Here is a 25,706-nt window from a genome sequence, read left to right as displayed (position 1 = left end):
AATCATATTTGAACTCTATAGAGACATAGTATTAAGGAATACAATACGAGGTTTATTTCTTAGCCATTAAACTTTGTAGATAAGACAAAGCCATAATTATTTGAATGCTACTGTGATTATGTATGGGTATGAGGTGAGGATTTCATCCTAGGGAACAATGTTTACATGTGTTCTAAGGAAGTAAGTTCATAAAATTGTTTGTGGACCAAAAAGGAAATTTCCAGGTGGTATTGGTTTTGTTATTCATTGCATATCTTATGAACGACCAATATGTGTGATAGAGTATAACCGCTCACAACTTGTTGTGTTCTTGGTAGAAATATTCACAAAGTCCTGACTTATGTATTGGTATAACTTTTATTATAAAACCGATCTTAATTAATCACCTGTAGTATGATCGGGTTTGTATGTCTGACAAATATTGGGAAAGGGGAACCGATCCCAGTAAGGGGTGCAGTACATCAAGGGGAACCAATCCTTGCATGGGGTGTAACAAGGTTTATAGCAGAAAGGGGAACCGATCTTATGGACATGTGCAACACGTTTTTAGGAAAAAGGGAACTGATCCTATGGACATGTGCAACACATATAAGTTAGATACCATATATATGTGGGGAACCTATCCTAGTACCTAGTCAACCGAATTTTTGGAAAGCTAGTGTGACTATGCACAGTACTCACATGGAGGTAGAACCGAAACTTTTTTTGGTAGAACCGTTAAACCTATGGTTGTGATTGAATGTTGGTTTGATCAATCACATAGTTTTTGAAAGTCAGATGAACCAATTCTAAACTTGGTTGGAAGTGTGGCAAATCGGTTTCAAGGTTGTAAGTGTGAAAGAGAACTTATAAAGTAAAGATGTCGACAAAATTTGAACACGTGTTGTGAATGCTTATTTCTATAATTGTTCAAAGATATTCCTTAACGGCTAAGGGAAGAGAATCCCAGGATCGAAACATAAGTAAGTTACGAATATTTTAATTAAGGTTATCAATTCCATTTTGTAGGGAAATTACACAATTAGTAATGTGCATTTACTTATTATATTTTCCGAGAGATTTCGATCATTATATTTGGACAGAGCATTTACAGGAATTATGGAAACCGAATTTGTGCTTTAATGAATATCTTGAGAATATTTTCGTCTTTGGAAATTCCTTGGTGTCCAAACTTCATTGTCTATAAATACACGAAGTTTGCCTTTATAGCAAACTAATCCTTCGCAACAACAGATTTACTCTTTTGTTGTTGTTACTGGTGTAGCCGCATATTCGGATAGGAGAGTAACCTAATTAGACGAAATCTCTTACGAACACTCAATTTAAATTATTCTTTGGGTTTGAGAATCTCTAGCGCGACCCGTTGGTGGGAAACTAGATAATTGTGGTTTATCTTTGTTTTCGATTGATTTGATTGACTAACGGTGGTTGAAATCTGATTGCACCTGGTTTGTTTATTCTTGAGAATCTTCTCTTATGATATAAGATTCACTCAAACTAGTTCAGAGTTTCAACATGGATCTTTAGACTGTTGTTAGTTCTAAATACGATCCTGTGATAATCCGTTGTTAACAGACTCTGTTTTGTGCGTGATTGATCACAAGAGATTCAAGTGATTGTGTGCAAGTTTTTATTGAAGATTTAATAAGATTTGAAGACAAAGAAGATATTGAAGATCTGAGTTGGGTCTTATAATCTTTGGTGTGCACAATACTTATTTCGGTAAAAGAGGATCCAATTAATTATTGGTTTATCCTTGTGGTAGATTGGATTGATTAATTGAGTAGATCGGTATCAACACGATTCTTCGGATCATAGGTGTTGTTGGCTTAATCTTAAACGATTACCTTTGGGTGATTGAACATAAGATAGATCTAAGGACCTGACGAAGGAGTTTATGTTAAGATAAACGGAAGAGCCTTTGTCCGACTCATATCACTTGGTTGAATAGAGTTGATACCAACCAGATTTATTCTTCCTTTACTGTTTGGAATACGAACCAAAGGAATTGTTCCAAGTACGTGACTTATTTATAATTTGTAGGCGTGGTAATACAGACGGAACTAAGTGAACTATAGGGTTAGTTACTTGGTCTTAACTATACGAAGTTAGGTGTAATTTTGTGTAGCAGCTTAATCCTGAGAGTATTCAATTCTGGACAAGGTCCCGAGGGTTTTCTGTATTTGCGGTTTCCTCGTTAACAAAATCTTGTTGTGTCATTTACTTTTATTTTTCGCATTATAATTAAAGTAAATTACACAAACGTTAATTCCTATTTACTTGATAAGCAATCCTATTGTGTTTGGTTAAGTCCGAACCTTTGTATCAGGTAAACATACTTCGTTGTTGTATTTTCTCGATCTCGTATCCATAGACGGTCACACGAAGTGTGAACCGATTAGTTGTATTGTTTCGACTGAGTCCATAGACAATCACTTTCGGAGAAAGGACTTATAGGTAGGCAAAGTTTTAGTTTGAGGTATACTTGGGTACCCTCTTCTTTTCAAAATTTTCTTGTAAGAGCATCCCCCAGTTTGTGACATGTTTGACGTCTCGAGTATTTTCGTGGAAAACATGTAGCACTTTGCTACGTGTGGCAAGTCAAAGTCAAGGGACTTACCATAGGAAAATAGCATGTAATGCTATTAGGCTCGTTTTGGCTAGTCGGCTAAAACTTTCCACAGGTTTGTCAGTTCGGTGGCGAACTTCGATGGATGAGATCACATCTCATGAAGGAGGGTAGCCGTTGATTATGGCTACCTTGTGTTGGCGCCTGATAATGGCGCGGTGGAGGTTTGGTGTACGCCAGTGGTAATGTGGCATGGATGGCATGGCTCGTGCATGCCAGTGGAACGGTGGTGCAAGCACTACAAGAAACCTAGTGTATTGCAACATGCCATTCATGTGTCAAGAACCCATGTTTCGTGTGGCAAAATCCTTTTGCCACATTATTTTTTTTTGCCACACCATGTGGAAACAACCTGTGTGACAAGAAGTTATTGCCACACCTTTAATGTACTGCAGCAAGAGGTGGGTATTTTTCCACACCAAACTGTGAGGCAATAACATGAGGCAAAAAGGTATTTTCTATTTTTTTTTTCTTTTTATAATTTTATTTAATTTTTAAAGTCTTTTTCCACACCAACTGGTGAGGCAATAACGTGAAGCAAAAATATTCGTTAGAAACCCCTTTGCCACAACACTTGTTGCTGCTAAAAATCTAATAAATTCTGCAATAAATTGTTGGCAGGAGGATTTTGAAAACTCACTGTATAATCCAATCCAATCCAACCACCATATGATAATTTTCACAAATCAAGCATTCCAAGTACACAGAAAAATACTCAAAACAAAGAATTCAGATTTCATTTAAAAAAAAATATGTTTTACAAGTATAGTGAATCCATCTTTAACATAAAAAAAGAAACTAGCAAACAATATCAGAACTTAATAGTTAATATTAACCCGACGCTGAAGTTGAGAAACTTTATACTTAAAACTAGACTTATTTTGTGCTTAATCAACACCAGCAGTCCATTCCTAAGCCGCGTTCCTGCTAAACAAACACCACCAAACCAAAAAACATCAGGATATGGCAGAGAATCAGCATGCCTAATTATGAGAGCTTGAACTGGAAGAGTAGTATAATACTAATATGCAAATCAAGCATAAACATTGAATACCCAATCCCTTCTATTTTAAAGAAAAAATGGTCACCTAATAATTTTGTTCAGAGAATTATGATAGGATAAAGAAACAAATCCCTACTTTTCAAGTGTATTCCAATATCGCAGAACTTTAAAGAAGAAGAAACATGGTGTAGGAGTATTCGGTATCATACGGTATTCCTATTTTTGACCAGGTTTTGTACTTTTTTACACAGACAAATATGAGATATATCTCAACCATACTAGTCAAATCAAAGACCAAATAATGAATCTTTAATAACTTTGAAGCTGCAAAATGAGAAGTGATTTTAAAGACCAACCTATGTATGCACATACCATACCAATTCATCTATGAGTTGAGGGTAGCTTTTCCTTCCAATTATTATCATCTGTACAAAACAACAAAAGTTGCCTCTATAAGCTCATTGACCACTATACAAAATACCAATTGCATTAAGTCTTAGTCTCTTACATTTTATAGACAAGCTAATGCAACAAATAGAAAAGGAAGAGAACCATTAAGAGAAACCTCTACGCTTCTGTAAAGAAATCATTTTCATGAATCTTACAACTCTTTCTTGTACTTCTAACTTAAACATGAAAACGCATTACAGATCCAGTATTCACTAATACATGCAATAAGTTAACGTCATTCATTGTGTTCGTCTGGATATCTAAATGCACCAATCAACATTAACTACAACAAATTTTAATTTCCTAAATTCTTTTAGTTGTTGATTAATTACTGGTTAGGCCTGATAAACTTTTCTCGTTGAGCTAGTTTCAACTTTTGGGAAGTACAGTAAGTGTAAATTTATATTATTTTTTTTTGTAAGAATCCTTAGTTATACTTTTTGTAATACATAAAATTAAATTCAAGCGATTCCACATATATGCTCATGACTTTTTCCTTCTCTAACAAGAGATACTTGAACAACCTCATATTCATACAAAAAAAATAAAATGAAGTACTTGAACGAGCTAGGGAATCAGAGATAGACACAAAACAGGGAGATTTTGCATAACTTGATTATCTGCAGTTTATACATTCTACTGAGAAAAATGAGTATAGTTTCCACAAAGTAAATGTTCAAACCTATACCCATAATTATTTTCAAGGAATCAATCGAAAAAAATATTATCAAGAAGCTACCTGCTTGACGAATCACTTGTCTCCTAGAGGCATTCAGATATGTACGAAGCAAATAGATTTCTCCTGCAATTTACAATCATATGAATGTTCAAATGGCAAACAGAAGGATGAATAATCAAATCTACCAAAACAGGGAGGAACATTACATAGCTTCCAAAAATCTAGTACACTAGAATATAATGAAATGAAAAAAATCAGAGTTATTGAAAACCAACCTATGGACTATTGTAACATATTGATTTACCTTATTTCCCCTGTTACTTCTCAAGTTTACATCTGATTCTTTAATCTCACAGTGGTTTGACTCTGGCCTTGAGCAAAAAAAATCAAAGGCAAAGCCCTATTTCAGATCTCATACCTAATTTATCACAAAAATAAAATTAGGGGAAAAGCAAAAAAATTGTTAAAAACATAAACGCCAAAATCCTAAATCCGAAAAAAGATTAACAATGTTATTAAGCACAAAATGAATCATCAAAACAAAACACCAATTACCTTGATTACAACCACTAACATTAGCGGTATAAGATGTTGCAAAAATCAAACCAGAAATACCATAAATTGAGAGAAAAAGATTTGAGTTTGTTCGCCAGGGGTTTCGAGAGATAGAAAATTCTAGGGCTTTGAGAACGACGAATTTTTTCAAGAATATTATTGGATTAGGAGTTCGTTTTCTAGGGTTTCGATAAAGATGAAGTTGCAGGCTTCATCGATGGAGAAAAGATTGAATTGGTTTACACAAACAGGTTTGATAATTGATTGGTTGCCGGTTACGAACTTATGAGGAAAAAAAAGTTCTGCTTCAAATTAGGATCTAGAAAACGAGAGAAGGTAATGGGGGGTTTGGTTTACGAGAATAAAGGATGTACTGGACTTGGGTTTTTCCGCTACCAGGCGCGTCATCCACGTAAATTAACTTATTCCGTTTCTCTACTAATTTAGCTAATTCTTTCTTTTGGATAGGTAAGTTATCTAATTTAATAAATAATTTCCAGACTAAAAAACTTTTTAATTATATTGTTAATAATTTTTTGCCACATTAAAGCTATACTTATTGCCGCAATGCTAAATTACGTGTGGCAAGAACTGGACTTTTGCCTCAACTTTTCACGGATGTGGAAAAAGGTCTTACTTAATGCCACATTTGTTTTACAGTCAGGCTAAAATCCATTTATTGCCGCATCATATACAGATGTGTAGCAAAGAAGTGCGGCAACAAAATTATTTTCTTGTAGTGAAGTGGCGCCTGGCTTAGCCATGGCCACTAGATTTAGGAAGCTGGTCGCCTGAGACTTGCCACAAGTCTGTCAGTTCGGTGGCGAACTTGGATGGATGAGATTGTAATTCAGGAGAGAGGGTGTCGTTGATTATGGCCACATTCTGTTGGCACCTGTTAATGGCACAGCCACGCCTGTGACGTTGTGGCATGGTCACGCCTGTGGCGTTGTGGCATGGCAAAAGCTAGGATTTGGCTCGGTGGCCAAAATTAGGGCTTGGCGGCGTGGCCAAGGATAGGATTCGGCATCGTGGCCAAAGTTAGGGCTTGGAGGCTTGGCCAAGGCTAGGATTTGGCGTCGTGGCTAAAGTTGGGTCTTGGCGGCGTGGCCAAGGCTAGAATTTGGCGTCGTGGGAAAAAATAGGGCTTGGCAGAGTGGCCAAGGGTAGGATTTGGCGCCATGGACAAGGCTAAAGTGGCTCGTGGCATGTTACTTCGGTAGGCGTGGTCGCATGCCGATTAATATGTTGTTGTGGCAGGGCGCGTTTGGCTTGCCAGTTAGTATGGTGGTGCGGCAGGGCGCGTTTGGCCTTTACTGTATGGTGAGTTTAGAGCAACTTGATTGTTCAAGAAAAGGGGTCGGCCAAACATAAGGCGGGGCCACATCTCTAGTGCTTGTGGCGCATTTTAAAGTGACCTGATTGGTCGGTGGGAAGGAGAGGGGCCGTCCAAGCATGGGCGTGGCTACACTTCTTGCGTGAGTGTGGCGGCTTTAGAACGACCTGATTGGTTGATGGGAAATGGGGTCGGCAAGTATGGGCCCATCCACAACTTATGTGCATGTGGTGAGTTTAAAGCGACCTGATTGGTTGAGGGAAATAGGGCCGGTTTAGGATGGGGCGTGGCCAATGGCAAGTGGCGCCAGCTGGCCTAAGGCATGGCCACGCCTCCCTTTGCTGCTGCGGATCCCTGTTTTCTGATTCTGGGCAAGGTTTTGCGCCTACTAATCCATGGAGGATTAATTTCCTAGTTTGCCTAGGCTTACTTTCGACAAGCAAGGTATGGTATACTGCGCAAGGCGCAAAAGTAATTGATTGAATTCTATGTGTTGACATAGAGTTCTTTAAGTTCATTGCCAGAGAGCAGCATGCTTTATGATTGAATACCTTATGCAAAGACATTTTTGTGTCTAATTTGTCCTCAATGTCTGTATTGTTGGAAATCTATTTTTGTACTAATATTGTGTTTTTATGTATTTTTAGGAAATAAACATTTTTGGAAAATTCGGCTCGAAAAGTTGACTTTGGCACCCCCGGAGGACAAGTGTTATTCGGACTCTCGCTTTTGGATAAGGGGTAACCTAATTACTAAGGGGCACCCCCAGGTCACCCCCAAGGCAGCTGCTATTCGCACCCCAGTTCTGGTTAGGGGGAGGACATCTTCCTCCCAAATTCAAAAACCAAAAATTGGCGGGAAAAATTGTTCTTGAACTGCCGTGAACAGGGTTTAGGATTTGAAGGTGTTACAGTGAGATTCAATGGCCCAAATTAAATGGGTTTGTTCCTAGGGCCTAGATAGAGCTGGTATGGGTGTTGGATTCGGTCAAAATTGGTTAGATAACCGGTGGTAATCGAATCAGGGAAGATATTCTAAAATAGGAAAAATATTCTATTCTTGGAATTCTTGGATGGAAGAGACATGCATGGGTTGATTCAATTGGCTGGAAACAATCCCTACAGCTCAAGGATGACGCGTGAAGAAATAAAACATGGAACAATCCGTAACAAATCAGAGAATTAAAGAAAAAAAGATATCGGGAATATTTTCATTCACTGCCGAGTAATGGGAAGATTTTTTGGATTAATGAGAAGTTATTCTTGGTCCAAAGGTGTATAAATATAACTCTTGGGTTAGCATAGAGGGGTGTCGATATTTTGGGGTCGAGAGGAGGTCCAGAGAAGCAGAAATCAAGAGTTGATGAAACTCTGTTGTTGCTGCTGCTGCTGATGAAGAACACGAAGAACGGACCTGCAACAACAGTCGTTTTTTTACAGTAATAACGACTCACACCAGTGGGTCGTACATCAGCCAGTCTTATTTTCCACAGCGTTTGCGACACAGCGGCAGCAGTTTTATTTTATCACTGAGGGTCGTAGGTCTCTGGTTTTATTGTATTTCTCATATTCTCATCATTTGTAAACCATTTTTGAGCCATAATAAATTATTTTGAGAGCATTTTTACTATGATGAGTTAAACCCCAACATTAGGACGACGGAGGAGGCCGAGCTTCTTACATGGGTAATTTTATTAATTCTTTTTACGACTTTTGCATTAAAAATTAATTGAAATATGATTTGATTAAATCGGGTGTTATTTGATTAGATGGGTCATGCTTAGCTTAGGTGATTTGATGTTCCATGCTTAACATTTACAATCAATTTTTTTGAGAATCTACTTTGGCAAAATAAGAGTCCATATAACTTATGTTTTGAGCGATTATTGTCGAGAATAATTCATTGAGCCCTATTTTATGAAGATTGGCAAAATCATTAGTTCCAGTACCTCTCTACCAATTTGTCAATATTTTTGTATATAATTTTTATAAATCTAAAAATCCTTCACCTTCACAAGACTTAGAGTTCGAACCATCCTTACCACTACTACTACAACCCCCACGAAAAATATTTAAATCATTTTGGCGCCGCCGACGCGGATTTGTGCTTAGGTAGAATTTTTAGGTTTTTTTTTTTTACTATTATTTGTTCCTTTTTACGTTTCTTTTTGTGTCTTTGATTTACAGGTTCGAAGTGGAATACTAAGGACTTGGGAACAAAAAGCTTAAAGCTAAAAGCTAAAATCTAAAGGAGAAGAAAAAAAAAGACATATTTTTTTTTTTAGGATTTAATTTTTATTATTATTATTTTTTTTTGTATATAGCTTTTATTTATTTTTTTAGAATTTGTAAATAGGCTTTATTTTTCATACTTTTTGTAATTTTTGGACTTTTTGTTTGGACTTTATTCTGGACAATTGGACTTTATTCTTTTTTTAACCCTACGGAAGGATATTATTATTAAAAAAAACAAAAATTATATAAACTGTGTTCAGCGAAGGAAGACGATTACTATATCGTCTCGGCCCCTCGGATTCGTACATGACATAGGAGTCGTGGCCCGAGTCGACTTCAACGGTTCATCCCCCGTCTGGTACGGGAGGTAAGTCCATCGAAACACTCGCGAATCTCCTGTAAGCGAGTTACTGTATTCCTTAAGGTGATTCATTGATTGAGGACGAATTTGGACTGTTTTTAAATTCCTAGTAAAGGGAAAGGCCTGGACAATACAAGATAAGGGTTTGGATTTCATCACCGCTCCCTTCTTTCCCGCCTTAGGAAAACGAAACCTAACGCGAACCCAAGCTTAAAATTTGGAATAGAACGAGACCGATAGGGAAACGAGCTTAATAGGAAACTCGTTCGAAAAATATTTGTTGCTCTTTAAGCACACTCCAAAGTTCATGATGGTTTCTGTGAGTTGAATGCGTGACTGCGCCGCCTTGTGATAGCGGTGAGGCCTTGGGTATCAAAGCTCCACTGAGCTTCGCTCGCTTCAATTAAACTTACTTTGACTCGGATTGATTCCAGAGGGGTTTGCTTAAATTGTAACGAATTCCCTTTCGAAAGATAGAAGCTGGTCTAGAAACAATCTAAGTGGAGCCATCATGCTTTTTGTTTGATAGATTTTATAGGTTTGAGTTGGTCGAGTCAGCCTTGTTTGTGATTGTGTAGAATTCCCTTGCAATTAAGAATGTCGAGCTGGTATGATAGAAGCCAATACAATGAATATCGACCTGAATTTGAATATGGACATCATCAGTTTTATTACCATGGTGGGAATAATGGTTGGGAACGCCAAACTTTTCAAGGTTATGGTTCATACCATGGTGAGCCCAATCACTATCCTCACAACCATCAGTCATACGAGAAAAATTCTGCTAATTCCTCTTTACTTGAGTCGACACGTAAGTTAGCTGAGAGAGCACGTAAGTTCGCTGAAATGAATAACTTAGTTATGGACGAAAATAATGCAATGAGTGAACTTTCTTTACCTGACTTCCTAGATTACGTCAGGAATTCATGTGAGTCGGCCCAAAAGCTTTTGTTAGAGACCCAGAATAGAACTTCTCTAAAAGATCCAAATTTCCAAAATAGTGTTTCCAATTTTACCCTTGATGTAAATAGTGAATATTTTCCTAATATAGAGGACGAGGTTAGAATAAAATACACTACTTATGTAGATAAGGTTCAATCATCTTCGTACTATGATGATGAGGATAGCAGTAATGAAGAATCTGAAATATGTAGGCATAATAATCAGGAGTCTAGTAATCCAATTGAGTTGTATAGTGATTATATTATTTCTAGTTCAAATCCAAATAATTTTTATGATTATTCACCTATTCAAAAGGACGAGGATTTTATTAGGGATACCACCGTTTTAGACGATGTAGTTTTTCCTTTTGATTACGAAGCCGATAGTGGTTTAGAGGAACGGGTTCATTTCGGAAATACTGTTTTAGAGTCTAGCGACTTAGAAACAATAGTCTTGGAAGAAGAAGATAGACACGTAGAGATGAGTAAAGATGCACTACCTGATAATAACTTAGAAGAATCTCTTGAATATTTTAAGGACTCTGAAGATACGGAAATTCAAGAAATAATTAGAGGTCTATCTAGAGACACTGAAAACTCTAAGTTTGGGGGTGATTATCACTTTCCTAGTGCCTTACCTGTAACTCTCAGAAAGTCCCCACACTTAGGACTTGATATCTCTGCCTCAACCATTTTGCAAGATTACCTTCATACTCGTTTTCCCGAACCTAATGATGTCCAGGAAGAAGTTCAGTCGTTAGAAACCCATCCTCTGGTTGATGTGGTTTTCCCAGGCTATGATACCCAGATTGACTTTGTTTCCCACCAAATAGTTTTCTTCCAAATGTGGGAACGTTTATATTTTAAATGTGTCGAATATTAAGTTGTGAGACTAAACCTAAATGCTTTAGGAAATTAGAATCGACACATTTGATTAAGAATGACCACTACTCTCATTTTGGTCAATATTGTAAGTCAAATCTTATTGACTTAGAGGATCCTCAGTTATTTAGGTTATTATTGTGCGCTTCTAAGATCATATCTGAGTTTTTCCGGACTCTAGGTCCTAATGATTCGGATCCCACCTATGAAGAAACGCAACCTATGAAAATATTTTATTTAGACCCTTTCTTAGAACCTGAACCTGAACCACAATTAGATATAAATATCTTAATCAGGAAACTAGATAAGGGCATGTTATCCTTGTTCACTTTCTTGGGTTATTGTAGTTTCCTTTGGTCAACTCTTTTTGGTTTTGAAGACCCACAATTATTTCGGCTGTTACTTTTTGATTCTATGAGGTGACTAATTCCTTCCGATGTCTGGCTGAAGACTTTAAACTTAGCACTTCTTGGGAGGTAACCCAATCTCATGCAACACGATAATATCTTTCCTTATCTCTTTTGCTTCAAATGGTAACAGTTTCTCCTTGTTCATGCTTTTAATTTCATCTTTAGAACATTGAGGACAATGTTAGATTTAAGTTTGGGGGTGTGGGAGAAACTTCTTAGTTGCAGTATGAATAAATAAACTCCAGAGCCTAGAAATTTATGCGTATTTAGGATGGCACTAACCAATCTAAGTGGATGGAAGCATTTTGGTTGTAGGAGTTGAGGAACCAATCTGAATAGATGGAAACATCTAAAGAGTCTATTCATAAAAGCACAGAGCTCAGGTGTTAGAAATAACATGATAGTTTCACCATATCTCGTGGAGTCCTTTTCACTTCTATTTTTATTTTATTTTGTTTTTAAACCATGTTTCTCTAAGTGATAGGTGGGGCCCACGATTCAAGTTGTTACCAATGCTAGGATGAATTAGAGTGATTGAGTTACAAAAAAAAAAGTTGAAAAAAAAAAAATTGAGACCAGACCATTCGACCAAAAGGAAAATTCAATGAAGTCGACCACTGGTACCCTTGTATACGCCAGTTGTGTTGACCTATAGTTAGGTTATCGACCACTGGTACCCTTGTATATGCCAGTGTGTTGATAGTAGTGAGACTAGTATCTCAATCCATTAGGATAGGTTCATTTTGGCGGAGGCCTTCAGAAAGATATGGGAAACTCCGTTCACTTAGTAAACATCAAAACCATCTATGTCTTTCTATATCCATCTCTTAATCTTTCCATGTGATTAGGTTGACTCTGAATATGATGTCCATAGTGCAAGTATCTGAGTAGAGATCTGTCACTTATATATGAATTTTAGTATGCTTGAGTGCAAACTCGTGTACATCAATTGGAATTTCGCATCAGGGTACTTCCTCTTGTAGTCAATAAGTATGCCAACCAAGGAGATTCTTTAGTGCCTTCCAAGGTTCTTTGTAGATAGCTAGGGTCTGGAGTATAAAGGTTTTGTGGGTACACCTCTGGTAAACCCTCCAGAGACAACACTCCGCCACTAGGGCCACCTAGTGGTTTAACGGCTTGCTGCACGTGCTAAGTGTAGTCATTTTACTTTCTAGATTAGATTTGCTCGAGGACTAGCAAATAATAAGTTTGGGGGTATTTGATAGACACATTTTTGTGTCTAATTTGTCCTCAATGTCCGTATTGTTGGAACTCTATTTTTGTACTAATATTGTGTTTTTATGTATTTTTAGGAAATAAACAGTTTTGGAAAATTCGGCTCGAAAAGTTGATTTTGGCACCCCCGGAGGACAAGTGTTATTCGGATTCTCGCTTTTGGATAAGGGGTAACCTAATTAATAAGGGGCACCCCCAGGTCACCCCCAAGGCAGCTGCTATTCGCACCCCAGTTCTGGTTAGGAGGAGGACATCTTCTTCCCAAATTCAAAAACCAAAAATTGGCGGGAAAAATTGTTCTTGAACTGCCGTGACCAGGGTTTAGGATTTGATGGTGTTCCAGTGAGATTCAATGGCCCAAATTAAATGGGTTTGTTCCTAGGGCCTAGATAGAGCTGGTATGGGTGTTGGGTTCGGTCAAAATTGGTTAGATAACCGGCGGTAATCGAATCAGGGAAGATATTCTAAAATAGGAAAAATATTCTATTCTTGGAATTCTTGGATGGAAAAGACGTGCATGGGTTGATTCTATTGGCTGGAAACAATACCTACAGCTCAAGGATGACGCGTGAAGAAATAAAACACTGAACAATCCGTAACAAATCAGAGAATTAAAGAAAAAAAGATATCTGGAATATTTTCATTCACTGCCGAGTAATGGGAAGATTTTTTGGATTAATGAGAAGTTATTCTTGGTCCAAATGTGTATAAATATAACTCTTGGGTTAGCATAGAGGGGTGTCGAGAGTTTGGGGTCGATAGGAGGTCCAGAGAAGCAGAAATCAAGAGTTGATAAAACACTGTTGCTGCTGCTAATAAAGAACACCAAGAACACGAAGAACGGACCTGCAACAACAGTCCTTTTTTACAGTAATAACGACTCACACTTGTGGGTCGTACATCAGCCAGTCTTATTTTCCACAGCGTTTGCGACACAGCGGCAGCAGTCTTATTTTATCACTGAGGGTCGTAGGTCTCTGGTTTTATTGTACTTCTCATATTCTCATCATTTGTAAACCATTTTTGAGCCATAATAAATTATTTTGAGAGCATTTTTACTATGATGAGTTAAACCCCAACACTGGGACGACGGAGGAGGCCGAGCTTCATACATGGGTAATTTTATTAATTCTTTTTAAGACTTTTGCATTAAAAATTAATTGATATATGATTTGATTAAATTGGGTGTTATTTGATTAGATGGGTCATGCTTAGCTTAGGTGATTTGATGTTCCATGCTTAACATTTACAATCAATTTTTTTGAGAATCTACTTTGGCAAAATAAGAGTCCATATAACTTATGTTTTGAGCGATTATTGTTGAGAATAATTCATTGAGCCATATTTTATGAAGATTGACCAAATCATTAGTTCCAGTACCTCTCTACCAATTTGTCAATATTTTTGTATATAATTTTTATAAATCTAAAAATCCTTCACCTTCACAAGTCTTAGAGTTCGAACCATCCTTACCACTACTATTACAACCCCCACGAAAAATATTTAAATCATATAGGCAAGGCGCCGAAATTTACAGAACATTTGGGATGGTTTCTACATGCGCCAATCTGGATAAATTTCATGTAAATATATTGAATGCCTCAATAAATATGCCATTGGAGAGGTTAACACTCATGGCTTTGTTTTCTTACAGAATGACATCACATCAGATGCAAGATTTTACAATTTTAACCCTAATCTAAAAACCACCATCAACACCAGGGTATTGAGATATGGCATAATAACCATGTTGCAGTTCAAGATATGGCCCATATATACACAACTTCATTTAATATTTGGGAAGATAATAATTGTATAAATATGATACAAGTCCATCTAATGTCAAAAACGATAGTGAGGCACGGTGGTTCACTTTAGTTTTAAGTAAGTTTGAGGTCGGAGGTTCGAAACCCTCTAGACCTTTTTATTTTTCTTTAAAATTTAGGCATTATGTGGCACAATGTTGGTTTTATTTTGCTTGACCTATTTTGTTTTTGGTCAGGACTTAGGGACCAAGGTATTGAGATATGGCATGATGCATGAACCAAACCATGACGTCGTTCAAGATATGGCCCAGCTGTTAACTAATTAAGAAATTAAATAATTATGCCAAATATACACAAGTGTGCTGATTTTATTTGGCTTATTGACCTATTTTGTTTGACCATTTTTTGTACACCGAACAAATCTCATGAATGTTAAGCCATTTCAGGTGTGAATACTTCCATTATAGATGCAATACACCAGCGTCACATAATGTCTCTCAACAGGTGTTGGCTCTTCAGTATCTACCAAAAAATCAGATATGATAATTAGTGTTTCGTTGAACTGTCTATCAACCCCTTAATGGAAGTTTTATTAGACATTGAGAATCGGAAGAGTCTACAATTAGGCTAATGGGGGTGTACCAAATTAGTGGGGGGCGTACCATCCCCAAGGAAAAAGCAGTTTTCTATTATATGATTTTGGAACCCACCCCCCAATAATTTGGTACACTCCCATTAGAAATGTTGGTGTGCAGGAGTTATGATGGGTTTAGGACTTGTTGTGCATGACTTTGAATAGGCGTGAATATCTAAGGGACGAGACGTTCCACTGAATGTCTTAAATGACTGTTAATGTCATCTTCTCTACAAAAGAAAATTAAACAGAGAATTTACCAAATATACAAAAATCATCCTAAAATAGGCAAGGAAATTAAGAACAAAAAACAAAGATTAGAGATAATAGGTGATGAAGGAGGAAATAATGCTAACGGAGATAATCAGCCTTTTGCACCTTTTAACTTCGTCAAGAAAGTTTTCAAGATTCTCTGTACTATAGAATTGGAGAATTTGAGGGATTTTCTGCAGCAAGAGATTGACAAGAGATATCGTCAGATTGAGTACGAAAGAGTTCGTCAGGAAAATGCTCCACAATATGAAGTATGTAAGAGAAAGAGAATTGCGAGAGATGTTAGGAAAGCTAGAGAAAGAGAGGAGAGAGATGAGGGGAGAAGATTTTTTTGGAGTAAGACCCGTAGTGCAACCGAAAGTGATTCTGAAGAGAAAGATAATGATTTTGAGAGAACTGATGATCATGAGAGAAATTCTGAGACAGAGAAACAAAGGATGAAGAGAGAAAAGAAGATTGAGGATGCATGGTATGAAAGATACTTAGCAGAAAAAGAAATCCCTCGGCTTTTTGCAAGAACCATGAATGAGAGATTGAATGTTGATTCTGATGGAGAAACAATTGATGGTCTTGATGAGAATGGTGAACCAGTTGAGGTTGGAGATTTGGAGGAAGAGAATGAAGATGATGAAGGAAGTGAAGATGCGAGTGATGGAGGTTATGGAAGCGCAACTGAAACAATAAGTCAGTATAGAAATGAGTACAGTGATAATGAGATGGGCATCGACGACGACGACGATGATGATAGTGCAACTGAAACTTTAGGAAGTGAGCATAGTAATGAGAACAATGGTGATGATTCTGAATAATCATCCCTGGAACATCAACAAGATTTCGATGGGAAAGCTTCGATTTTGTGAAATTGGACTAAGTGCTTCTTCGTGAAAATTCAAAGAAATCTTGTAGGTGTTTCTTCATCATTTTGCTTATATTGCTGAAGCTGCTGACAGAATTGGTATTGGTTTTCTTGTGGTTATTTTTTCTATCTCGGATATTTTTTTTTTAAACAGATGGGCTTGTTTTGATAATGTTATGCAGATGGTAACTTCTAACAATTAGTCGTATGTGTGTTCGGTGTTTGCAGGGGGGTTCAAATAGTCTAGTTTTTCCTGGTATGAATAGTTAATCTCTCAGATGTTTGAGGGAATTACATACTATTTTTGGGTCATGTTTTGATGTTGATCCTGTGAATGGGTTTGATTGTAATGGAACTACTTAGTAATTAGGGGTCTGATCAGTAATAGTGATGGTGTTTGTAAATCTGGTTAATGAAATTGCAATTTCGGTTTCTTTTTCTGTTGATATGAATATAGTGGGTTACATTTGGTATGCTGGAGATGTCTTTGTGATTTCTAATGAAAGGAACAATGGTATGTTAAACTGTGGTATGTCGAAATGTATTATATGATCTATGAATTTACTAAAGAATTATCTGAACTCTATCAAGAACTAGAATCCTAGTACAAGGTAAGTGAACATATTATGAATCCTAATTCTCTTCGATTTTCATCCAAAGTGCAGAAATTGCTTCTCAAAACATACTACAATCTTGATTCACTAATGGTAACAATATCCTACACCCAAAAGTTATAACTGAGTCTAAGTTTATCAATAAAACGTATAACAAGCTGTAGATCATCTGTCAAAGTCATAATAAATTTATTCAAGATTGAGTCCCATGAAACCTACATGATTCCACTGATCCACAAAACTAGTTGGTGCTGGTGGAGGCATATACACATCTAATTCTAATGTATTCTCACCACTAAGCCAATAAACTACTTTGGCAATGGATTCATAAAGAACTAGAATCTGACTAGGAAAAGGGAACAAATTATGAACAATAGCTTCTCTTTGGTCTTCATCTAAATTGTTGAAACTGGTTGGGATTCTCATTAGAGCTACTACTTCAATACACAATTGATTGATTCACCCATTTACAAACAAAAGAGATATTCTATGAACAAATTGTGACATCCTACAAACAAGTAAAATATTATGTCTAAACCTACACAGTACACTGAGATATTCTTAAAACATAATACAATGTACTGCAACATCCACAATTGCATATACAAATCTTCTTAATCACACTCAACGAACACGAGATATAGATGCTCCTAAAATCTACAATCACATATAAATCTAAAAGATATAGATGTTCATAAACGCCATCATAAGTTGCATCATTCAAATTCAAAACAAATAGTTTCTAACCTCCAATTTGTAAAATTATTAGACCCCCAGATGTTGAAAAAACTATGATTCAGAGAAAAACGAATAAATGAAATACCTTTGATGATAATAACCTAGATTTTCACTTCCAAGATTGTGAATCAGTGTCAAAACTTCTATGAGAGATCGATTCAACTAAAATTTAGGGTTACATCGATGATTCACAGAAAAATTGACTAATTGGTGTTGTTAATGAAGTTCTCTGCAGCTGCATCGCGATGTTTCCGAAGCTCAAATCGATTGAGTAAAATGGACGGAAAAGGGAAATGGGTGGAGAAATATCTCAGGCTCTCAGTTGTTCTCGACATATTTATTCTTTTTTAATTTTCGCATAATTAAAAATAAACGAAAAACTAATTTCATTGATTTTAGTTTTGCTTTCTGATTTTCGGTAATTAAAATGAAGAGGTATAATGGGAAAAAAATGTTGGAGACAGAAGCCAGAATCATTGGGAGGCTGGGTAGCCCTTGAGTGTGGAATGAATTTGGGAGCTGATAGTAGCAATAGAGGCGCTAATAGTAGTAATAGAGGGGAACAATGTAATTTGCCAATTAAAGTTGAGGATAGAAAGGTAATTTCCCACAACCCTCCCGAAGGTCTGTAACAGATACCAATTATTGCAATGATTATCTAACGTCGATACGACGTTACTTAAAAAAATCCGTTACAAAATCAGGCGTTATAAATTCCCTGATTTCATGTAGTGATATTTACGATCATGCAAGTTTAGGTGAGGAACCAACCCAGAAAAGTAAACACGCTAAACATACAAGTGCTCCAATTACTCACGTATAAGTATAAGTGTTTTGAAATTTTATTTTTTTTCATTGAATTTGTCATTATTGGGCCTGAAAAACTCATTATCGGCATGGTAAAAGTATGAATACCATGCCGACATGGACCAAATCGGCATGGTATTCATACTTTTACCATGCCGATACACAATATCCCCCAATTTTGAAATTGTAAATACACGAGCCGGCACAAAAAGTACATTATCGAGCATGCCAGTAATAATATCGGCATGGTACATTGCTTAATTTGTTATGCCGGCACATGATGCAAGATTTTCTGTATGTTTTTGTCCTAAAATCGGCACTGTACACTTGAGAATTAATCATGCCGGCATAAGCAAGTTTTGGGACAGATTTTCTGAGTTGTTTTGGACTCGGCAAGGTATTCAAACTAAAAACAATGCCGGCACTAAATATCGGCATGGTATTCAAACTAAAAACAATACTGGCACAAGACATCGACATGGTATTCAAACTAAAAACATTTCCGGCACAAAACCAAAACTGAAAATTTTCAGTTACAATTTTTGAATCTAACCTAAACGAGTTCTTTTAAAATAAATCGATGATTATGTTTCTTTCAAGGAGACATATTTATATATTAGATTAATGACAAAAAAAAAATTTAAACAGTGATAAGACCGTGTTGAAATTGATGATGGAGAAAACAAAAATCAAATAGAAGAGCCGGCAAAGAAGAAGAAGAGAAAAGAATAGGAGAAGAGAAGAAGAAAAGTTAAGATACTAAAAGGTATTTTAATATTTCCATACCGAAAAATTACCCCTTAGTAGATATTAATTCGTATCCCCAATTAGTTCTAGTATCCCAAATTATGCGTTCTTTAATAAATGCATATCTGCCCATCAAACTTTTTCTTTCCTCTTAGATATAACCCATTTCAAACTTTAACGCTGGTCTTCGGCGTGTCCCATCCTGGAGGGGTGATAAGTCTGATGGATATCTCGGTCATAGATAATAAAGTAAACGCTGAGAATGGTGTCCGTGTTTGGCTTTGCCCATATCCTTTTCTATTCCAGCTGTGAGATCTTTCCACGTGACAAACATATCCTTGGCAAATAAACGCTGCAGGTGGCATGGAATCACTTGTAACAATCAAGGAAGCGTCGCTGAACTGAATGTATCGGGTTTGGGTTTACAAGGTACGCTACATAATTTCAACTTCTCATCTTTCTCGAACTTTGTCAGTCTTGACTTGAGCAAAAATAAACTCTTCGGAACCATTCCTTTCCAAATTAGTAATCTTCCAAAACTCATCAACTTTGATCTATCCGTCAATAACTTCTCTGGAGAAATTCCACCAGAAATAGCCTCTCTCAAGTCTTCGACATTTAGACCTTTCTCGAAATCAGATTAATGGATCCATCCCTCTTAAAATTGGCAATTTATATTCTCTCAGTAATCTAGAGTTGTCATCAAACAATCTAACAGGTTCAATCCCTACTTCAATATGCAACCTGACCAACTTGGAAGTTTTATCAATTGATAAAAATCAAATCTCAGGCGTCATTCCTCTAGATATTGGAAGGATAAGTTCTCTTTATATTATAGGTTTGTCAGACAACAATATCGGGGGCTCAATCCCCACATCTTTAACCAATTTGACTCGACTAATTAGTCTATCCCTTGAAGGAAATCAAATCTCAGGCATAATTCCTCGAGACATTGGTAGTCTGAGTTATGTTTCGATCTTTACTTTGTCCAACAACAATCTCACTGGTTCAATTCCTGCTTCTTTTAGTAATTGCACCAGACTGAACATTCTCTTACTGAATCATAACCAGCTTTCTGGCATCATACCTCAAGAGACTAGTGGGCTAAGTTCTATTAGCGTCTTAGATTTGTCTAAAAATAATCTCAATGGTCCAATCCCTTCTTCTTTAGCCAATTTGACTAAGCATAAACTCTCTTTACCTAAACGAAAATCAACTTTCTGGAGTCATTCCTCCAGATATTGGAAGGCTAAAGTCTCTTGCTGTCTTACAGTTGTACAATAACCAAATCACTGGTTCCATCCCTGCATCCGTGGGTAAGCTGAGAAATTTGGTTGCGTTATCACTTTTCGCAAATGAATTAACTGGTCCAATATTACCAACAGGACTCTTTAATAATCTAACACTGTTGGAAGCATTGTATTTGGATCAGAATAAGTTTTCTGGTTACTTACCTGACGTATGTCCAAGCGGAACATTTGAAAGTTTTCAGGCAAATGATAACCATTTCACGGGTCCTATACCAAGAAGCCTTAGAAATTGCACCAGCCTCATATATCTCGGGCTTGTACGTAATAAACTGGTAGATAATCTAACAGAGGCGTTTCACGTGTATCCGCATCTAGTTAGATTTAGTGTGAGTCACAATATGTTGTATGGTGAACTCTCAAAAGACTGGGGGAACTGTCAAAATTTGACAGGCTTATATTTGAATGGAAACAATATCACAGGTAGAATACCATCTGAGATGGGAAAGTTGAAGATTTTACGTGAACTTTATCTTGGTTCAAATAATTTAGTTGGGGAAATTCCAAATGAGTTGTTGAATCGGTCTTCATTAAGGGAATATTGGGAAAATGCCCCAATATGGGGTGCAATGTTGGAAATCTGCCCCAACATTTAAAAGTTCGGAAAAATGCCCCATTCCGTCAAAAACTCAGTTAAGTCACATGTGTGAGCCCGCACACGCGAATAAAAAGACAAATACGTCCTTCAAAATTCACGGTTAAGGGTTCAAAATCCAGGATCGAGGGTTTAGGGTTCATGTTTAACGTTCTGGTGGTTGAAGCGGCGGTATTAATGGTAGTTCTGGTGGTGATGGTGGCTTTACGCATGTGACTTAACTGGGGTGGATGTCAAAGTTAACGAAATAGGGCATTTTTCCAACTATTTTTAACGTTGGGACAGATTTCCAACATTGCATCTCATATCGAGGCATTTTTCCAATTTTTCCCTTCATTAATTAAGTTAGATTTGAGTAATAACCAGCTTTCTGGTAGGTTGTCTTTTGTAATTGGAACGTTATCCAATCTGCAATATCTCGATTTATCAACCAATAAACTCATCGGATCAATACCCAAACAACTAGGGGAGTGTTCAAATTTACTATCTTTGAATTTGAGCACAAACAGTTTTAATGAAAGCATCCCACCACAGATCGGAGACTTGGAGTCGTTACAGATTTTGTTAGATCTTAGTTACAATGAGTTGAGTGGAGAGATACCTTCAGCTTTCGGAAAACTAAGCAACCTATTAACACTAAATTTATCCCACAACAAGCTTTCCGGTTCAATACCATCTTCATTTTCTCAGATGCTTAGCTTGACCACCATCAATATTTCGTACAACGAATTGAGTGGTCCTCTTCCAAACATCAAGGCCTTTGAGGATGCTCCAATTGATGCATTGAAGAACAACAAAGATTTGTGTGGTAATAACTCTATAGGTTTAAAACCATGTAATTCTTTGGTTGAGAGTGGGAGAAAAGAGGACAAGTTTAAGCGTTTGCTTGTAATCCTTCTTCCTTCTATCGGTTCATTGTTTCTTTTATTATTCATACTTTTTTCCGTTCTGTATCTCCTTCGAAAAAGATCAATGAGAAATGGGGCGCCTACAAGTCAAGCAACCACTATCAACACTGGAAGAAATTTATTTTCGATTTGGAATTATGATGGGAAAATAGTGTACGAAGATATAATTGAAGCAACCGAGAATTTCGATGCTAAATACTGCATTGGAACGGGAGGATATTGGAGTGTTTACAAAGCAGAGTTATCAACAGGTCAGGTTGTTGCTGTGAAGAAACTTCATTCGCCGGACGAAGACTCTGAAATATCTGATCTTAAGTCTTTTGAAAGCGAAGTTCATGCATTAACCGAAATTCGACACCGGAATATCGTGAAACTTTTCGGTTTCTGTTCTAATCTCGAACGGCGGATCTCATTTTTGGTTTATGAGTTTGTGGAAAGAGGAAGTTTGAAAAATATTTTATGCAATAGGGAACAAGAAATGGAGTTCGATTGGATCAAGAGGATAAGCTTCATCAAGGGAACAGCTAATGCAATCGCTTACATGCACCATGATTGCATTCCGGAATAGTTCACAGGGACATATCTAGCAACAATATTCTGTTGGACTCTGATTACGAAGCTCGAGTTTCTGATTTTGGTACCGCCAGGATTTTGAAGCCAGATTCATCAAACTGGACTGCACTTGCAGGAACCTACGGATATGTCGCTCCAGGTATAGCCTCCCAACTGAAACTCTTATAGTCTATTGTTATTGCCCCATTTCCCGGAAGTTAGCTCATTTATTTTTTTAATAACGTTGTTACAGAGCTTGCCTATACAATGAAGGTGACCGAGAAGTGTGACGTTTATAGCTTTGGGGTGATCATATTAGAAGTTCTTATGGGAAGGCATCCATCTGAAATCATCACATTACTCTCTCAACATGTTCTTTCAGCTTCCTCTTCAAATAAAGTCTTGCAAAACATAAGGTTGGGAGACATCTTGGACAAATCCATTGGAGCACCACCAGATGTTTTTCAGAACGAAATAATGTGTATTGTGAAAGTTGGATTTACATGTTTACGTGGTGATCCGCTTACTCGGCCTACCATGGAAAAAGTATCAGCACAACTATCATCATCAGCACAGAGCAACCCATCTTTGCCAAAGTCCTTTGAAACAATTACTTTAGCAGACCTTCTCATATCATAATAAGTTTTAGTTTGTCTGGTGTCGATATTAATTTTATGCTACAACTTTTAAGTCAGTATATGTGAAAAAGCTTGATCTGTATGGTATTAAATTTGTTGTGTTTTTTGTGTCGATAGATTATACCAATATCAAATTCTGAGATTAAGGTTCAAATCCGTGGAATAACATTGGAAACATACCCTTTATCTATGTCATGCTTGCTCCTTTGAAACCATTAAAAAGAATTATTCATACCGTTATATGTAGTTGGAGAACGAACCAAAGAGATCCAGATACCCATTTGCTCTCCAAATATGCATAGACGAATTTTTTTATCTTAAGCAGAACAAATTTGACATTTATGGTTTCACAATTCACTCACATTGATAACAAGATGGAAGTACATTTGAAAAGAAGTTGAAGTAAATAGTACTGCGTTACTAAACTGAAATCACATTTAGTCCGATGGGACTTCTAACATGGTAAATACCATCGTTCCAGGTAATGGATCCGAAAACAAAACTTCCATTACTATTCTTGTAAGGCATGAAGCGAACCCTGAATGATATCTTTTCACCAGTTTCTTTGAACTTGAGTTTATGTGGTGTCACCGTGACTTTCACGCCGGGCGGGCTCTCCACAAAGGGTTTGAAAACTGTCGGGCCATAACCATAGTACGTAACTGTTCGTAGAACCGATACACTTCCATTCATGTTGGATACACCAATTGATGGATAATTGAGATCATAAGAAGGAATTGGGTTGCATTTGAATGGTGCTCCAGTGAGGTTTCGGATTTCTGCAGGAGTGGCACCAGTACCACATAGGAAATTCAGTATGTCATTGGCACCATAGTCATAGATCAGTCCAGGATCTAGTGCAGCTAAAGGATTGACGTGCCCGGATCCGAAGTCAAATGGCGTTGTTGGGGAACCAATTGGATCTCTTAAAATTGGTTTGAAAGTACTATTCATCACAGATGCTGCATCAACAAAGTAAGAATTTGACTCACAATTATAAGTTGATAGAACATTCCAGATGCAAACTTTAAGAAATTAAAATTGCTCAGAGAGGAAATTTACCGGTTGTCATAATGGCGGATTTTATAGCAGCAGGACTCCAAGAAGGGTGGCAACTTTTTATAACAGCGGCAACTGCAGAAATGTGTGGGCATGACATGGAGGTGCCTGAAATGATGTTGTAGTCAACAGATCGACCGCCAGCTCCGTCAATTGCTATAGGAGACCATGCTGCCAATATGTTTACACCAGGTGCTGTAATATCAGGCTGCAATAAAGAGCTTCGCTGTTAATATCAGGCTGCAACAAAAATGAGTCATTCAGGATATAATTGAAAACTTACTTTGAGAATGTCAGGAGTGATAACGTTAGGCCCCATCGAAGAAAATACGGCCATTGCTGGGGCAGGACTAGTTTTGAATGCAGTCTTCGTCGGGATGATTTTTCCAGTTGGATTCCTGTTAAAACATTCGGACCCAATATCAATATTGTTCTTGCTCATGTAGTAGCATTAACTGTGACGACCTAAAAGAGTCGGAAAACTCACTTCTCTGTGGATAAATATTCTTGAAGAACTAAAGCTTCATTCTGACCAATAAGAGTTGCAGGAATTACAAACTGAAAGCCGACATCTATTAGAAGTGGATCAATAAGAATCATCCCAACACCACCTCCATCTCTTACAGCAATGCCTTTTTCTCTCCTGTTATCGGTGGCCGTTTCAATTGCGCATACCACTATCTTTCCCTTAACCAATTCACGATCAAGAGTGTTTTTGGTGCAGAAGCTTAAGAAACAAAACAAAAAGTATTAAAAACCGTAGACGAAATAAGAAAATATACAGTACAAATGACAAGCAACAAGTAGTACCTAGCGTTTTTCGGTGGTACGCCAGTTGCAGCTGCAGAAGTTGCTAATATAATGCGGTAATATTTATCCATTTTCAGCGGGTTAAGTGAAGTCCCCTGCAATATCTTTGAATTTCCAAGATAAACATTTGAGAAGAAATCTCGGTCAATGGAACTTGCAGCGACTGTGAGAATCCATGGAGCGACATTAGTTGCACTACTAGGAAGTCCTGCATTTCCAGCTGAAGCAGAAACAAGAATTCCTTTCTGGAGTGCATGGAAAGAACCAATGGAGTTCACATCTGTGAAGAAGCTGGGTTGTGGAAAATCGGGACCAAGAGAAAGAGAAATGATATCGACTCCGTCATGAATGGCATCATCAAAAGCCAAAAGAAGGTCAGCATCACTACAGAAGCCGAACCAACATGCTTTGTATATGGCAAGTCTAGCACTCGGCATGCCGCCCGTTGCGGTTCCACTTGCCATACCAAATAAGCTCACATTATTGACTACTGATCCAGCAACTGTGGATGCAGTGTGAGTTCCATGACCATCACTATCACGAGGGGATCTGAAGAATGTTGTGTTAAAAGATTCTAGTGGTCCGTTTTCTGCTTCATATCCTTTTGAGTAAAATCGAGCACCAATAATTTTCCTGTGAAATCCGGTTCCTTCAAGTCAGTAAAGATTGAACATACACAAAAGCAG

At 37.3% G+C, this 25,706-nt stretch overlaps 1 long non-coding RNA gene and 1 pseudogene across 2 annotated transcripts; both read right to left on the bottom strand.

Moving 5' to 3' along the window:
* The window catches only part of LOC113311505, a 73,353-nt pseudogene that overhangs the window by 46,656 nt on the left and 991 nt on the right, over positions 1 to 25,706 (bottom strand).
* On the bottom strand, positions 3,353 to 5,639 carry LOC113309344. Of its 2 annotated transcripts, none has more exons than XR_003340533.1 (5): positions 5,317 to 5,639; positions 5,037 to 5,179; positions 4,822 to 4,884; positions 3,989 to 4,057; positions 3,353 to 3,556 (listed from the first exon to the last, which is right to left on the bottom strand). It is a non-coding gene; the product is annotated as an uncharacterized LOC113309344 (long non-coding RNA). The 2 variants fall into 2 exon arrangements; XR_003340532.1 differs by having other exon boundaries at positions 5,066 to 5,179.

Source organism: Papaver somniferum, chromosome 9 (genome assembly GCF_003573695.1).
Source record: "Papaver somniferum cultivar HN1 chromosome 9, ASM357369v1, whole genome shotgun sequence".
Taxonomy (NCBI): Eukaryota; Viridiplantae; Streptophyta; class Magnoliopsida; order Ranunculales; family Papaveraceae; genus Papaver; species Papaver somniferum.
The sequence above is the reverse complement of the archived record's forward strand: the minus strand, read 5'-3'. Positions and strand labels throughout refer to the sequence as shown.